Genomic DNA, 15,000 nt, shown 5'->3' on the forward strand with positions numbered 1-15,000 from the left:
AAAACCTACATATGTATTTCGATTCATGCCCCTAGGTAATTATTAATTCTAAGTATTTGGGTAGGGTCATAGGCTAAGAATTGGTCATCATTTTCAACTTTAGGGGGCAGAATCTCATCAGGGCTTTATGAACCTATGCAATAAAGGTTAACATATTTCTTGAAAGGATGCAGACGAATTACTTATAAGTTTAAGAAGTCAGATCATACATATGTTCATACATACATATGCATATGTATTTAGCTAGAGAATCATAGCTGTAAGTAAAGATAAAATAAAATAAAAAAATAAAAATAACATATCTTATAAAAGCAAAGTAAGAAGATATATAAAAAGTGAAGAAAATATAAATGTATGTAAAATAGTATGTAAATTTAAATAAAAGGAAAGAACCATACTCAAATATGCAAGAAAGGAATTATATAATAAAATAAACGAAGGATAAGTTAGATAGTAAAAAGAATTACTAGTTGACCGTTATAGATGAATCATTTTCATTGGTTTGGTAATAGATACAGTTCAGGAAATCTATGGATGCGTAGCGATCACATCGTATTGTGTCATATTTAAAATCAAATATAGACAAAAGTTTGAAAAATCTGACCGTTATGATATGTATCTTAAAAGCCTTTCATGTGAACCCTTAGTCATCAATCTATAAAATGTATATATTTATATTTATGTATTTATAATTTGTATATATATATATATTATATATATATATATATATATATATATAAGAAAAAAGGTTTGAAAATGCAATTTAAACGATGTTTATTTACTTAACCGGTTTCACTCTTTGGTAAAAGGTTGTCAAAAGTTACATTTAAGGAAACATTGAATAATATGGGTTCAAAAAAAGTTTTTTACATAATTGTCACATTGAATATTATGCATTCAAAAAAGTTTTTTACATAATTGTCACACTGGATATTATGGGTTCAAAAAAAGTTTTTTACATAATTGTCGCATTGAATATTATGCATTCAAAAAAGTTTTTTACATAATTGTCACATTGGATATTATGAATTCAAAATGTTTTTTTATACATAATTGTCACATTATTTGGGAAAATTTGGCAGAAAAGGATAAAACAAATATATTATTGGGAATTGGTTGCGTTAATTATTGGTTGTCGCAAATTGTCACATTACATGTATAATATATACAATCTTTGGTATATATATACAGCGTTTTGACAGCAAAAATTAAAATGGATTTTTTGTACATCTCAGAATATTTTAAGTATGTTTTTACTGACCTGTCAGTATTAGCAGAAAGGCTGAACTGAGAGAACAGAAGAAGTAGCCAATGTGGTGTATACTTCCCCTTTATGCATGAATGATTTTGGGGTTATCAGGAGGTTAGTATGCGGGTGTGAATAGATGTGTGAGTGCCTGCTGGTCAGACAGCGTCTGTTTGTCACACACATATATATACACACAAACACACACACACACACAACAACACACACACACACATAGTATACAAACACACACCACATACAAACAACACACACACACACACCCACACACAACGCACCCACATATATCACATATACACACAGCACACAAATATAACATGTATCTATATATAACATACACAGATATATATACTTCAATATATATGCATACGTATTTGCACATATACACACATATGCGTATATTCACACAATATATAAATATATATATATATGTATATATACATGTATATATATATATGTATATATATATGTATATATATATGTATATGTATATATATATATATGTGTGTGTGTGTATATATATATGCGTGAGTATTTACATATTTACGCATTTACGTATTTACATACATACATACATATATATGTATATATATATATGTATATATATATATATATATATATATATATATATATATATATATTATATATATATATATAATATATATATATATAAGAAAAAAGGTTTGAAAATGCAATTTAAACGATGTTTATTTACTTAACCGGTTTCACTCTTTGGTAAAAGATTGTCAAAAGTTACATTTAAGGAAACATTGAATAATATGGGTTCAAAAAAAGTTTTTTACATAATTGTCACATTGAATATTATGCATTCAAAAAAGTTTTTTACATAATTGTCACATTGGATATTATGGGTTCAAAAAAAGTTTTTTACATAATTGTCGCATTGAATATTATGCATTCAAAAAAGTTTTTTACATAATTGTCACATTGGATATTATGAATTCAAAAATGTTTTTTTATACATAATTGTCACATTATTTGGGAAAATTTGGCAGAAAAGGATAAAACAAATATATTATTGGGAATTGGTTGCGTTAATTATTGGTTGTCGCAATTGTCACATTACATGTATTATATACAATCTTTGGTATATATATACAGCGTTTTGACAGCAAAAATTAAAATGGATTTTTTGTACATCTCAGAATATTTTAAGTATGTTTTTACTGACCTGTCAGTATTAGCAGAAAGGCTGAACTGAGAGAACAGAAGAAGTAGCCAATGTGGTGTATACTTCCCCTTTATGCATGAATGATTTTGGGGTTATCAGGAGGTTAGTATGCGGGTGTGAATAGATGTGTCCGTGCCTGCTGGTCAGACAGCGTCTGTTTGTCACACACATATATATACACACAAACACACACACACACAACAACACACACACACACATAGTATACAAACACACACCACATACAAACAACACACACACACACCCACACACAACGCACCCACATATATCACATATACACACAGCACACAAATATAACATGTATCTATATATAACATACACAGATATATATACTTCAATATATATGCATACGTATTTGCACATATACACACATATGCGTATATTCACACAATATATAAATATATATATATATGTATATATACATGTATATATATATATATAATATATATATATATATATATATGTATATGTATATATATATTATGTGTGTGTGTATATATATATGCGTGAGTATTTACATATTTACGCATTTACGTATTTACATACATACATACATATATATGTATATATATATATGTATATATATATATATATATATATATATATATATATATATATATCTATATATATATATATATATATCTATATACATACTCACACGAAAGAGATATGTTATGGGAAGTTTAATATCTAAAATTGATCAGTTAAGAGGTGAAATAAAAAGAGAAATAAATTTTTTCGACATATTTATACCGTGGTTGGAATTTGTGAAATTGAAATTTGCTCAAGTTTCCATAAAGGTGGAATTAAGAGCTGTGTCCTGACATCAATGTTCTTCCTTTACGATTGCTGTAAGTGCAGAATTCTGTAACCGGAGTTTCCATAATGTGATGATGCCTTTATTTTATTAATGCATTGATGACGAAAAGAGAAGTCAGATTTGGTACGGTTGGAATGCCAAGAAGTGCAGTTAGTTTTTATAAAGGGTCAGCCCCGAGAGAAGAAAACTATCCTGTTTTATTCTGGTATAGTGTGAGGAGGAATATCGTATCCTGGTCTGGGATCGATGTACCTTCTTTCTTAGGTTCTGCATTAGATATCCCTTATAATGTAATCCCCGCAAGAAATACATCGTACTGAAACCAATTATTTCCTGAAATCTTAGAAAATGTTTGCATATATTAAAGACGACTATTCATATTTTGGGAAAAGGACCTGAAAGAAAATTTGCACTTCTGATATAATTCTTTCAGACACTGTGATCTAGTGCATATAATGTAAGACGACTACATTGTCCAATGCTTTTCTTTCTTTTTCTAAGATGGTAAGGCATTATATATGATATTAGAGAGATTTAGCAACTGTACAATACTTGTTGCTTAGTTTGTGAACTTATTCATTTACATTAAGTACAATTCACTTTCTACTGTGTCTATAAATGAATCGTTTTTATCCTGGATGAGTATTGGTTTCTTTTCTTCAATTGGGTACAAAGGGTCAGTGATTAAAGACTATAGGAAAAAATATCGGGGAGAAGGGAATTCCAGATGGTTGAGAAGAGGAAGAACTCGACATACTGGTCCCTGTAAAACCTATGGGGGTAGACGTAACATGGGTAATGAGAGGAGCTGAAGCGAGGCAGTCGAGAGTGTCGCAGTGATGATGATAAAAGATCAGCAACTAGGCCATTTTAGTAATGGATCAAAAAGGTAGAAAGACAGACAGGACGTCTGTGAGCCAGATATTGAAATGTACTTGTGATGGAGTCATACTGATCAGTTGAGTGGCCTTCAATGATGCCAGTGTGTATAGTAACCGCGTCATCCCAGTTGTGAGTGCTGTACCTTATATTGTAAATCTCCACCTGAGATTTGTAGCGGGTTCATAGGTCTTGGGGGTGATGCATTTTCTAGCTGCAAAGAGAAAGGCTAGTCTCCGAGATGAATCTGAATCATTTTTCACCTCCATATTCGCCTTCTTGTCTACCTCTTCTCTTAGTCCCCCCACTTAATAGTATTACTCTCGTATTTAGCAGTACGCGCGTATGTCAGCTAAACGTAAGTGCGTGGGAGCTACATGCTTGTGACAGTGTGTGTGTGTGTATGTGTGTGTGTGTGTGTGTGTGTGCGTGTCTATCAGTGTTCGTATGTATATATTTGTGTGTATGCGTATACGCTGTATGAGTTCATACACATGTGTGTGTGTATATATATTATATATATATATATTATATTATATATATATATATATATATATATATATATATATATAGATAGATATATAATATATACATGTCTGTGTATTTGTATCTGTACGTGTATGTATATGTGCGTGCATGTTTCAGTTTGTGTTAAAAGTGTGTGTGTGTGTGTGTGTATGTGTGGCATGCCTGCATATGAACGTATTTGTACAGTTGATATCACTAATTTTAAGGATGCGCATAGATCAAGAGAGATGTATTTGGAACAATCACATTTGAAACAATCACAAAGGCTCCAGTTGCACGCAGATCATCTTTAGGGTGAGTTTGTGATCATGTATTTCTGATATGTGCAGTGATTGCGTGTTTTCGCTGCCGAAAACACGACTCATTTGGAATATGTTCTTGCGGTTTCCCTTAATGGAATCAATGCAGATTTAGTGTGAGATATCAAAGTTGCATGTGGCTAACGCTTAGGTGTAGAGGGTTAAAGAGAAATAAAGTGTAGCATCATATCTGTATAGAAGTTGGTGATGTTGGTGAAGAGGGAAAGTCGGCCGTTGATGTACTCGTATAGGTAGAATAATGTGAAAGGAAAACTGAACACTAGGGAACACCAGAATTAATAGCGTGTGTGCTAGCGAGATCGTGCGATCTGACAAGAAGCTAGTGATTCTAGAAGCATGTCATACCATGATCAAAAGTTTTACTGATTTCGGACTATGTTAATTCAATCTTTTCGAGGTAAGAGCCACCGGTGAGTCACATTAAAGAATAGGTGGTCAGTAAACCTGGCTTTATGAAAGATGTAATTGTAGTCATAACGGGAAGGGAAAGTAAATGAGTGTCTGTGTGTGTGTGTGTGTGTGTGTGTGTGTGTGTATCTAGATAGATAGACAGATAGAGAGAGAGTGAGGGAGAGATAAATATATAGATAGAGAGAGAGAAGGAGGGAGAGAGAGAAAGAGGGAGAAAGAGAAAGAGGGAGAGAGAGAAAGAGGGAGAGAGAGAAAGAGGAAGAGAGAAAAAGAGGGAGAGAGAGAGCAAGAGAGAGAGAGAGAGAAAGAGGGAGAGAGAGAGAGAGAAAGAGAGAGAAAGAGGCTCAAGGTGTTTGAGATGGTTGTTAATGGCTGTATTTGTAAGACAAGGTTGTAGTTAGTAAAGTCAGAAGGGTTGCCCTTGAGAATGGGGAACTCTGCAACATCCTTCCAGAGATCAAGAAATATCCCAAATATCCGGAGAAAGAGAGAAGAAGAAAGAAAAAAGAGTTTGAGCGTCAATCCTCAACGAAATCTTCAGCTCTGGGGTGAACTGTTTGAGGGTAATGGAAGGAGTAAGGACCAGTTTTTTGTTAATTAGAAACGAGCGGTGGTATTTTTGCCTTTAGTATGTATGTATTAAGGTAAACTTGGTGGAGTTGAAGATAATAGTTTTGGAAGAGACTTAACAAGGGCGTGCAACGGGGAGTTGGATGCAAAACGAGTAGTGAATGTGGATTATCTTTTCGCAGGAGATAATCCACTCACAAATCCAGCGTAGTGGAGAAACGGAGGAGATGAGGATTCTATAAAGATGGCAGAAATCCTTTTTGGCAATGGTACAATGGGATCGGGTGCAGTTTGGGAGGCCGAAACTTTGAAGTTGTGTGATATTCGATGGCATGCGGTGCTGGATAAGAAAAATTGATAGAATTACTAGTCGGTTAACTAGGGATTCCGTAAGGATTCGGGAGGTGGGGAAGCTTTGTGTAATATTCTTTTTTTCTTTTACTTCTTTCAGTCATTAGACTATGGCCATGCTGGGACACGCCTTGAAGAACCATTAGCCGAATGAATCAACCCCAGTACGTTTGTTAAAGCCTGGTACTTATTTCATTGATCTCTTGTGCCGGACCGCTAAGTCACGGGGACATAAATACCAGCGGTGTGCCAAGCGGCGGAGGTGGGAACAAATAAAAAAGACATACACACGCACGCACGCACACACGCACACACACACACACCACACACACACACACACATTAAGAAAAAGGAGGCAGTCAGAAGTTTGGATAATTATTTATTGGCGCTTTATTATTATTTATTAGCGATAATCATTTATTAGCTCTTTATTATAAACCTATCTATTTCCCACTCCTCTTTGCTTTTTTCTTTCTCTCCCCTTCCCCCACCAAAAAAGACAAAACAAAACAATAGTCTCCTCTTCTAAACAAAGCAAAAAAGCATCCGATTCATAGAAATGAACAACGAAACGTTCTGCTTTTACGATTTTGATTTTTTTCTTGATAAGTTCGAAAAACGAATGAAAGCGCTGATAACGAATCATCCAAAATTCTCACTGCCTCCTTTTTCTCAAAATACAATTTCAAACACACACACGTACTCTCTCTCTCTCTCCCTCTCTATCTCTCTCCCTCTTTCTCTCTCTCTCTCTCTCTCTGACGAAGAGCTCCGCTCGAAACGTTAAACCCTCCTTCCCTTCTTTCCTGAGCGTCAAATAATACTTTTGTTGTTCCACGTCCTCGCGTTGCTGTGTTTTTTTTTGTGTTTTCTTGTTTGGATTAACTATATATATATATATACACATATACATATATACGACGAGTTTGTATTAGTTTCCGCCTACCAAATCCATTCACAAGGCTTTGGTTGTCCCGCGGATATAGCAGAAGACAATTGCCCAAGGTGTCACGCAGTGGGTCTGGACCTGGAACCATGTGGTCAAGGAGCAAGCTTGTTACCACACAATCACGCTTGCGCCTATATTGGACGTTTGACGAGTAGTCGCAATAAAACTATGGTTAGACGATCAAGTAGATGCAGAGATGATTAAGAAGTAATACGAGTTCAGTTTAGAGGCGAAAAGCAAATCAGTAGTGTTTTAGAATGTCTATGTTTTGGAAAGAGGTACGAGTAGACAGTGAGCCTAACTGGTGCAGAGAGTTAAGGATCGCAAATAACTAGGTTCCTGTACCGACAGAAACGATATACTCTAGATCTGATAGCCAATATGGCCTGAGGTTTTACAATAACAGCAACAACAATGCTAAGTTTCTTTGGATTAAACCCAAAGTTAACTTTACTATTTTTTCTAGGCAAGCTGTACGTTTTAGTTAGCTCAAGTATATTACTATTATGTATATGTATTACTATTATGTAATATTACAGATGTTGGAAAACAGCCTCAGGATTTGAACTCAGAAAATAACTGTAAGATGCGCTATCGCTTCTACTCAACCAGCTCTTTATTTGTAACTGATTTCTCAAATACACGGCTAATATACCAAATATTGCTAATGATAGCAATTCTACAAACATATGTACACATGCAAGCATACGCACATGTAACACATACAAACGCAGGCATACGTACACATATATACACATATGTACAGATGCGAGCACACACCACACACACACACACACACACACACACACACACACACACACACACACACAGAGGTACATATTTATATGTATGTACATTCACATATAACACTCGCTAGCGCACACATATGTACTCGCATACACTCATACAAACACATGCATATAGCCACTCGCACACCTACGTGAAGGTGGTATCAGTACGTACTACTAGATCCGAAAAGGAGGGACAAAGAGAAGAGGTAGGCGAGAAGGCGAAGATGGAGGTGAAAAAAGATACAGGGAAATAATTCCATAGTAACCAATGGGAAGAGAGTAGGTTGGATGACATCAGCGACGATCATCACGATAGTGTTGATGATTGTGTTAGTAATGTAGACAATCACGACGATGATGATGATAATAACGATGGTGATGATGATGATGATAATGTTGACGATATCGGTGTTGTTTCTATGTTGTTTGTTGATTTGTGTACTGGCAGACGTCAGATAATCTGATATAATACCTTGCGATATTTGCTCTGACTTTCGGTGTTCTTAGTTCAAATCCTTTCGAAGTCAACATACATAGACAACAGACAGTCTTCTACTAAGAGAGTAAAAAGAAAACTTTGTCCAAGCCTTCGCATGCAGATCCATGATCGATCCTGACCGACGGAGGTCCTTAAACTGTTTACACATTTTTGATAATAACTACGTGTCGTAAACTGGTCACCTCAAAAGTAACAGGAAGAGACGCTTGTCAGAGGGGTGATAACAGTAGTTTCAACAAAAACCTAATATTTCCCAAACAATAGAAATAATGAAATAAAAAAATATGAAATATACAGAGCTTCAAGCTCAAACATTACGGTTATACACGTACAACAGAAGTTACAAAAATCGTATTGTAAATATTAATTTGAATAAAAAAGAAACAACACTTCGGACAGTAACAACATCACTACTACCAGCAACAACATTCCGTTATTTATACTAACGTCGTATATCAAAAGGAGTGACTTAAATTGACTCAAAATAGAGCACAGAAGCCATCGCATTTTTAATCTATCGAGAAAGCGGCAATTTTTTTTTTATAAAACTGTGGTATGTCACTTACCCAGAAAGAGGAGCTGGCGGACGTTCTGGCCGATACGTGGAAGACTATTTTCTCCCTCAGCTTAAGAAAAAGCATGTGAAAGTATGAACCGGGTATTTTAAGACCAAGTAAGACGCGAAAAGACAAGTAGTTTGTACGTTACACAGGCTTGTCTTTCAGTACTGAGGTCTCAGAAAAACTAGGACTGCCGCCAGAGATATGACACAAACGTTGACCATTGGCTTGTTGTCAATTTTGTGTAACAGTACGGAGATAATGGTGATCAAAGACGTAAACTACAAAAACCTCCTTGTGGAGGCGAAAAAGAAACAAAGACAAAAAAAGCGTTGCTTCAGGTTCGAGAGGTGGCAGAGTGGCCTTCAAACAAACACACGTCTACACCACTACTACCGCCACCACCATCATCAAAATCCCTACCATCGTCATGAAGACACCGATAAATAAACTTCTAATAAGAACATCAAAAATGGGTCTACTTGGAACCGAGCAAAAACAAAAATCTAAAGTAACGAAGAGGTTTCAAAAATGAGGACAGTGGTGAACGGCTTCTCAGCAGATCGGAATTCTTTGAAAGGCATTTCCCAAAAAACTTTTTAGGTTTTTCGTAACTAACATAGGCTGTACTTAGAGTAGGTTGTATAAATGTAGATAGTCTGGACATAGGTCAGCCATCAGCAAGACAGATTTTACAGACGCACGCACTAGCGCCCATCTTTGACGACTGCGAACTGCACGTATTTTGTAGTCAGCCAAGACCAGATCACGGAGTAGCAGTGTTGTTACCACAAAGAGATGATCTTCCTAAACCCGGATAGTAAGTTGGTGGTATTGAAGCAGTAGCGGTAATGCAACGCAAATGAGCGGCTGCCTATACCAGATCAGAATAAGGAGATTAAATTTTTTCAGGTGTCAGAAGCGTTCTTGGAAACATCCCACTCTTAAATACTAGCGAAAGACTGCAATGCCATCTTGGACGCACGCTAATAGTATTTGGGAGAATCGTATAAAAAATGGATTGTAGAAGCCCTGCAAACCTTTTGATAGATGTTCAAACTGTACGACTATAGGTTGACTAGATTTCCAAATACACTAGTATGAACAAGGAATCACAACATCGGGTCCTCCAGGCCGTGTCTAAGAGAGATCATTTGTTATATCAGTGAGTAGAGGAAGTGTACGATGTTCACACTTTCTGCCGATCAGACGCACAGACCAAATATGCACAGTCTGATGAGAGTCGTCGGAGTAGAATAGATAGTATTTAATAAATAAATAGCAAGAAAGAAGAGATCAGAATAGTTACTGAGAAAACTAGGTGAGGCAATTAAGAGAAGCACCGCAGTAGACATGATTACATCGAAAAAGGGGTTCTAACATTTCTTCAACGCAAACGCAAGCATTACATTGTTAGAGCAAAGGCAATGTTCTGAGATTCTGAGATACAAAGTAAAAGAAGCCATTCTTAAGATCGAGATGATAGGAACGAGACGTGGGAAGAAAGTCACAGTTCAATTTTTGACAGAGTGGGTGGAGCACGTACTACATTATTCTTTTCAGCGGCATTTTCCCAACGGATCGAGTAGGGTGTCAGCCAGAGACGATCGTGAACTTCAGTGCCTAATTTGATGACCTACCGTAGCTCTCCACGGAAGGGGTATGGGGCTATGAAATACCAATAGCAACAGTAGAGATACTGTAAGTAGGAAACGTTTGTGCAAGTGGAAAATAATCTAGTTTGAATAATCTGCTCTCTACATATGCCAGAGTTGGTGGCTGATGTCTTGATAGACATCTGACGGAGCTGAATTCTCAGTATTGTGAGTTGGCGGGTGGTGAGACTACCGAAGAAAGTTGAAAACAAAGAGGACGTTATTGAAAAAACTCTTCGAAATGCGGAGATTAAGATTTTCTCAAAGGCGCTAGCCCTTTGATGGTGTTTTGACTAGTTTGGATCAATCGAAATATTTCTATAGAGTCGATCGTAGTTGCTCGGTGGTTAAGAGCACGTTTTCAAGACTGGATCGTTTCAGTAAATAAAGACATCTACTCGTTGGTCAGACTAAACAACCACAGTATGTCCAGAGCCATTACGGCGGAAGCTAGATGTGTTTAATGAAACCCGTTGTTACTGGGACGCCAGAGAACTGAGCGTGCATATAAGGCCGACGTCACTATAAGAGTGTCTGGCAGAACGGAAATCGAGGTCTCGTCACCGTTCTAAAGGAATATAAAGCGGTTTCAGGAATAAAGGTTAACCAGAAGCTTGGTAACTGGAGAAAAAAGTCCATATCACCGGCCAGCTGTCGTAGAGTGTTATCTCAACGGATCATTTAAGTTTCTTGTCTGTTTTGCTCCGGTTCACCAAGTGTATAAGAGGTGGGATGAGGTTGTAAGCCGGGCGGCTAGTCTCACCAAGAAATGGTGAGACTATTTCCCGTCTGGTCAATTTGGAGCATTTGCACCTTTTGCTCTTTGAAGAAGGGAGTATTTTATTGGTCAGGCGCTTTTGCTACATACAACATCAGCTGTGCAGTGGTCACGAAATGTCGTGTCTGATGATGTACAGATACGCAAGGTAGTCGTGACATCGCAAACATCCCTTGGCACTGAGCAATGATGTCACCATCTGTCAGGCACATTTCTCTTACAGTTCGTCTTCTTCGCAGAACTGCAGTTCTGGATCAAGTAAAGATCGAGACTGGGGGTGAGGGCTGGCATCAGACATATTTTCAGGTGCTCATAGAGCTTTATAAGCCTGGCAGTGCGTTAGGTTTTTATAGGGGCCTAGTAGTGGAGTAAAATGTAACATTGGGGAAACATTGAGTGACAAGATCAATTGGTTGGTTCGAGAAGACTTTTGGCCCAGAGACTATGGACCATTTCCAAAAATCTTTGTCCTGGTAGCACTGCCTGGGGATGGGCTTTACTGGTTCGCGATAAACGGTAAAAAAAAATCATGCTAAGAAAAATACAAAAACTAAGATGTTGAATGATTTTTTTTTTCTGTCAGACGCAACGAATGTATACAGGCGCATTTAGAGTGACAATTGGACAGAGGGAGTGAGGGACGAAGAGTGAGAAAAACAGAGAGAGTGAGAAAGAGAGAAGAGAGAGATAGAAAGAGAGAAAGAGAAAGAGAGAGGGTGAGAGAGAGAGAAAGAGGGAGGTTGGGCTTTGTGACCCAGCATAGATAGTTTCTTTGTGAAATTTAAAGATATTGCGTCAAATATTTTATGTAACTTTTTTATTTCTCACCTCGTTCTTCTGTAACTTTGGTTTGTCTATTCCCACACATTATGTTACACCTACATATACATTTCACTGCATATACGAATAGAGCTCAATGGAAAAATAATAATAAATAATAATACTTCCTACTAAAGGCAATAGGCCTGAAATTTTGGTGGAGGGAGTTAGTCGATTAGATCGACTCCAGTACTCTACTGGCCCTTATTTAATTGACCCAGAAGAAGGTCTGCATTTGAACTAAGACCTAAGATCGTACAGACGGTTACATCGATCCCAGTGTGGATCTGGTACTTATTTAATCGACTTCAAAAGGATAAAAAATAAAGCTGACCTCGATGGCATTTGAACTCAGAACGTGAATGTGTGTGCGTGTGTGTATATATAAATCTATATGTGTGTGTGCTTATATATATATCCATACATACATATATACATATACATATACATATATATATTATATAGATATATATATATATATATATATATATATATATATATATATATATTTACCAGGTGGTGCTATTAAGTTAGACATGGCCTGGCCAATAATGGCCGAAACCTATCAAAGTATCAAAGTATATATATATATATATATATATATATATATATATATACATATGTATGTATGTTTATATATATGTATGTATGCATGTATGTATGTATGTATGTATGTATATATATACATATATATATAGTTCAAATTTACAGAAAAACAAAAGACGAAGACAGGTGTATAAAGAACAAGCAGGTGTATTAGTGTGACGATCGGGAATATGAGCAAGTATTTTACGTTTCGAGCCTACGTTCTTCAGCAGAAAAGAACACGGGAGAGAGAGAGAGAGAGAGAGGGAGAGAAAGAGAGAGAAGGAGAAGAGAGAGAGAGAGAGAGAGAGAGAGAGAGAAAGAAAAAATTTTAAAAATACTTGTGGATTTAGCGGTCAATCATGGTAGTAAATTAAATACGGCAGTAAATTAAATTTTGGTGTAAATAGTTATTTATCTATGTACTCTGTTAAAGTTTAAGTCTTGGTTTGTACTTTTATATGAAAGTATTTTTTTGTTTATCCATGCTTCATCTGTGTTCACTGAACATAGGTAGAATGGGAAGATCTGGAATTTGGGAGACTTATTTTTTGCACATATGTCTATATGACCACTCAGTCGAATCTGTCTAGTACTGGGGTCTCGCATTTGTTGTCGGTGAATGTTTAGTCTATTTCTTAGAGTAAGCTTTGTTTGACCTATGTAATCTTCATTACATCCTTGACATTTGATAGCGTATATTAAATTCCTTGAAGAACATGTAAAATGATTTTTTTCCAGTAAAAGTCTGTCTTGATTTGATTTTGTATGTTGTGTCTTCAATAAGGTTGCTGCAGGCCCCACAATTGAGGCGGTCACATTTTTTGACTGTTGGTGTAGGAATTGTGGAAGGTAATTTCAATTTGAACATTTTGAAAATCACTGTTAACTGTGAAACCGGTTAATGCTTCGAATATATTAATAAAAAATATTTTAGCTATTTTCAGTTTAATTTCAACTCCTAATCTTCTATATTTCTACCCGTGTGGAATAAAATAATTTTTTCTGCAACACACACACAACACACACACGTATGTATATATATATTTATATATATATATATATAATATATATATATATATATATATATAATATATTATATATATATAATATATATATATATATTATATATTTATATACATATACATATATATATCTATGCATATATATACATACATACGTACATACATACACACACACACATATAATATATATATATATATATATATAAATTTGTTTATGGGAAACGTTTTGAATATGCAAATAAAGCCCCTATTCCATTATGCCGTCTACCATGTAATGATGTTGACGATGAGCCAGGTTTTCGGGGTTTCATCAAATTGTACGCATATAATGTAGGATAAATACAATAATAATAATAATAATAATAATAATGATGATGATAATAATAATAATAATAATAATAATAATAGCAACAATAAGAATAATCCTTGGATGGAATTGTGTGTGTGTAATAATTACCATAATCTTTGAGTGGAATTTATAAACATTTAATACGATGCATTAAATGTTTATAAATTCCATTCAAAGATTATGATAATTATTACATACACACACACACTCACACACACATACACATACACACACACACACACACACATGCGTGTGGTTTTGTGTTTCCCCAGTCTCTGTTGGACAACCGAGTAGGTTTGTTTACGTGCCCATAACTTAGCGGTTCGGCAAAAAAGAGACTGATAGAATAAGTACCAGGTTTAAAAGAATAAGTACTGAGACCGATTTGTTCGACTAAACTCTTGTGTCAACAAGCTTCAGAATTCATGATTACATGTCAAAAAAATCATCAGTAGATCTTGTGTCAATAAATCGAAGTTAGTGTTTGTGTCAATCAAAGAAATGACCAATAAGCTTCGAGTCTTATTAATAATCTCTAGATCTGGTATAAAATATTATTATTAGCTAATCGCAGGCGTGGTCGTGTGGTAAGGAGCTTGCTACCCAACCATATGGCTCCGGGTTCAGTCTCACTGCG

The sequence above is a fragment of the Octopus sinensis genome, linkage group LG1 (assembly GCF_006345805.1).
Source record: "Octopus sinensis linkage group LG1, ASM634580v1, whole genome shotgun sequence".
Taxonomy (NCBI): domain Eukaryota; kingdom Metazoa; phylum Mollusca; class Cephalopoda; order Octopoda; family Octopodidae; genus Octopus; species Octopus sinensis.